Below are 4635 nucleotides of genomic sequence, written 5' to 3' on the forward strand. Positions count from 1 at the left end.
ATTGAGGACCAACTCAACATATGTTTATAGTGAATAAACTCTTCAATATAGTAACTTTACCCTTCAGGATGTTAGAAGAAGTTGGGGCGGGAGGGATAGGTAGGTAGAAGGATAGGGGAAGGTTAGTAGTGAGGCCAGAGGACACAGGCAAGAGAAGGAAAAAAGAATAAAAGAAAAATAAAGAAGAAATCCAAATTAGGGCCACAACAGGAACAAAAAAGGAGATGAAGAACAATGTGGGACAGCAAGAGAGTGAGTGTGAGAAAGAAAGGAAAGAGGAAGAAAAGAATAACAAATTTGTGAAGAGTAGAGAAAAAATTTAAAATTAGAGAAAAAAAAATCCAATAATACTAATTTTGGAAATAAAAATCAAAATGAAGGGCCTCCTTCAGGGTATGTCTCTGCTTTCCCAGTAGGCAACGTGGGCAGCAGTGTGCAGATATGTCAGTGAGTCTCAGCAAGCCAGTTGCAGACCCATGAGATTCAGGCAGATTTCTGACTGCAAGTCCCAACTTGAGCTCTGCCATCCTGCAGGGTTGAACAACCTCTGCAAGGTTGTACTGCAGGTTCTGGCTGCCCTTCCCCTGAAGATAGTCCAGGTTCCGATGGGAAGTGATGATCCCTCCAACTTAGCAAGTATGGTGGTCTGGTGTCCCCTGTGTGTTTGTAGTGTGGAACCAGGTAGCGGTACAAGCAAGAGGCTAGAGGAGTGGGGTGGGGGGGCCTAAGTGGATCGCTGCCATGGGTGTGGCCAGTGGCGAGGGGTCCTCACCTGGCTGGTCTCCACTGGTGTGTTTGGTGCGGACTGGATGCCCCCTCTCCCCGTTTTTAAGACAAGGCTTCACTAGATTGATCACTAGATTGCTAAGGCTGGACTTGAACTTTCAGTCTTCCTGCTTTATCCTCTGAGAGTGCTGTGATTACAGGTGTGTACCACTACACATAGCTTAAACTAATTGCTTTTTAAAAATACAAAGGCAGTATACATTTATTGTTGGAAAATTAGAATAAAATAAAATAATAAGACAACCAGAAAGAATTTGAGATGTGTAATGTTCTCTGTATGTCTTGCCATAGGTTTGTAATCTCAGGACTGCCCTTCCTGTGCTCTATTTAGATGTTGTAGAAAACCATACTGTGGAAAGCTGATAGCAGTATCCAGAGTGATATTGATACTGAAAAATTGGCAAAAGCCTTCTCTCAAAATTGCATTGCATATCCCACTTGAAACCCCTATGCTCAGGAGATGCCCTCAAGAATTTAGCCTGAGCATAAACATGTGCACCACTGCTGCCTCACCTGCCCTTTCCTCCCAGTGTCTTCCTGTACTGTAGTGAGGATAAGGTGGAACTGCTGAGCTCTGTGAAAGCTGGGTGTGTGGACTTGAAACACATCTAAGGCAGAGCTTCAGATCAGCCTCAAATCCTTTATCCCTGATTCTGGAGGAATTTCTCACAATGCCATGGTGTTTGTCTTCTGATTCTTTTTTCTGTGCATGGATTATGGGATTATGGGGCTCTGGGTGTGGCTCAGTAGTAGAGTGCATGCTGAGTATACCTGAGGTCCTGGGTTCACTCCACAGTGCACAAAAATACTGTACATAATGTTTTATAGACCTTCTTTCTCTTCACTATGTCATGTACATCATTTTATTAATATTTTAATGGCCTCACAATCCTACAATCTCCAGATATTTTGGTTTTTTAATTTAATGCTAGTATAAGTATTTCTGGAATGAATGTTACTGTGGCTACATCTTCACACAGGTCTTTGTTTTCTTAGAATGTTTCTAGGTAGAATTGCTGAATTAAAGGGTGAAGGTTTTTAAATATCTTAAACATTTCTGGCAAATACTAATGTATTATAGAAAAACTGGAAAATAGATTAATAGAACTAACATCACTTGTTACCAACAGAATCTTTTCACCTTTTCGTGTTAGTCATCAGCTCTTTCACATGTATATGCCATTTTCACTTACACACCTTCAGATCTGGTGCTTTCATATTCTGAATCTTAAAAGCTGACCCATCATTTCCCCAGTGATGGTGCTGAGTGTAAGCAACAGCTCCACATAACTTACAACCACAACACATGCAGGTTAAGGCTACACAGTCTAATTGGACTCCGCAGGAACGAATGATAGGGCAGTGTAGAAGGATCCCACTCACTATGATGTCCATTGGTCATGCTAACCAGACAGCCAGCTATACCCAAAATGTGATTTCAGTCTTAGTTGTGTATGTGAACACAACAGGTACATTTATCTGCACCTTCTCCTAAAATGGCATCAAAGAAATGAAAAGGCTTAAATCCTCCAGGATATGGAGAGGCACTAACAGACGGTTTGCTATTTAGGAAGTAGAAAGCAGGCTGAACTGAAGCACTGGGTCCATGACTGACACTGAGCAAGTTTAATTCTCTATGTCAACAATATTTTGGAAGAAATAAAGTAACTATCCCAAGAGTGTGGTGGAATAGTAGACTCCATGTCAGTTGCTTAGGACAATGTCTGATAAAATAGCTGCTGTTATGTGTGTGTTACTGTTGTTCCCGAAAGACTTTGGGACCTCAGCCAGGTACAGGGGAAGCTAAAAAGGGCAGACTCAGCTGGCCTTTAACTGAAGATAAGGCACCATAGGAAACAGCAAGACACTGAAGGAAGGATTCTCCAAAGGCCACAGGGTCCAAAGTGCCAAGCTTAGGTTTACTGGGCAAGAAAGAGGGCCTCCTGTCTAGGAAGGCAGCCCTACCATCCTTCCTCTAAACAGACCTACAGATACTGACACTTAGGAGCCTGCACAATTCAGGTGCACCCCACACTTGTCAGCACTTGCGCACATGTACATCAGCATTTTAGCATCTTCCTGGTTATCAATGGACAAGAGGAGCGCCATGCATTGGAGTCTCTAGTATGGAACACAGTGAAACAATAAAGAGAAAAGGAACATGCAGGAAATTTTAAAATATGGGTAGTAGCATAAATTTTAAATACAAAGCTATATCTTCATGGAGAGAAAAAGGCATCCATGAAACAAGAGACTAAAAAATCAAATGCTGGAAGGCAGATCCTTATTACAAACATGATAGCTAAATTTATTTTAAATTTCTGATGAAATAGAGGCTAAAGCTGAAAGTCACCTTAGAAGTCATTTATAGATATTCCTTATTTAATGACGTGTTTATCGACTGTTCAGACTTCCATCTCTTTTTTTGTATGGTTCTATAGATCTTGTTGATAGAGCCTCAATGTATTTTTATACAGCACGCCTTTATATAGTACTGTAATTTTTGCTGATTGTACTGTATGGCACAGTAATTGGTTTTTATATTGTTACACAGTACTGCATGTAAGAGTTATACAAATAAAAGCAAAGTCATCAAGTTGGAGTTTCCTTTGACCATTTCTTTGTTCTGAATATTGTACATACTATATATACTTCCTCATTTAGCAACCAATGCATTTTACTAATTTAGTCACAGGACCATAATTCGGTTGTTAACGGAAGTGAGGTTATGTACCTAGTTTGGGCCTATTGTGGGGAGCGGTGTCAGCCAAAAAGCTTCATTTTAATTTTACCCTTTGTTATAAATAGCCAGGAGACTATGTAATGGGGAACCGTGTCTCCACTAACTCCGATGTTTCCCTTTAGAGTTTGCCCTAGCAACAAGGTGAACCTTCTGTAACCCCAGGAAACAAAGTAGCCCATGAGGGTGAGGAGTGTCTAGAAAACTAGCAAACAACAAAGCAGGTGTTTTGGATAAAGGTCATGATTAATGACCTAACTCACTGAGTGTATAAAAGAGAGGTGTAAATAAATTTGCTTGCTCGGTCTTGGGAGCCCTCCCGACTCTGTCTCTTCTCTTGATTTTTCTCAGTCCTCCTTTCCCCCATTCAGGAACCTTTCGACTGGTGATGGCTGGTCCGTCACAGCCTATGGGCCTTGACAAGATTCCTGGGAGAATTCATGCAGAGGGCTTGGCAGTAGTAAGTACTCAGCTTTAAGAGATGGATGGAGGGGAGAGAGGGAAGGGAAAGAGGATGAAAAAAGGAATTAAGATGTATTTATGTGCATGTACCAATTCCCCATAAGGAATGTAAGCATTATATACTACAAATATGTACTAATAAAAATGACAAAAAAACTCTTTAAAAAGAATGCCCACTAAGAACTTGTGTGTCACATTATCTCACTTATATGCAGAATCTTTAAAAAGTCAAAAGCCATAGAAGTAGAGAATAAGATGGTTAGAGGCCAAGGGCAGGGAAAAGAGAGATAGGTAATGGGGATATAAAGTTTCAGGAGGAATAAGTTCTAGTGATCTGTGCAGGATGGCAGTGACAATGTATATTTCAAAATTGCTCAAAGGGTAAATTTTAGATGTTATAATGAAAGGTTAAGTGAGGTGATAGATATGTTACTTTACCTGATTTACTCATTCCACAATGTATACATGTCTCAGAACATCACATTATGCCCCATATGTATGCAATTATGATTCATCAATAAAAAATAAATATGGAGAAAAAGGAACTTATGTGTAAATAATAATAAAGTTATTTAAAAATTTAAGAGCCTGCTGGGCATGGAGGCATACACCTATAATCCCAGTATTCAGGAGGCTGAGACAGGAAG

The sequence above is a fragment of the Heterocephalus glaber genome, unplaced genomic scaffold, assembly GCF_053883595.1.
Source record: "Heterocephalus glaber isolate CG9 unplaced genomic scaffold, H.glaber_assembly_v1.0 deba00001610, whole genome shotgun sequence".
Lineage (NCBI taxonomy): Eukaryota > Metazoa > Chordata > Mammalia > Rodentia > Bathyergidae > Heterocephalus > Heterocephalus glaber.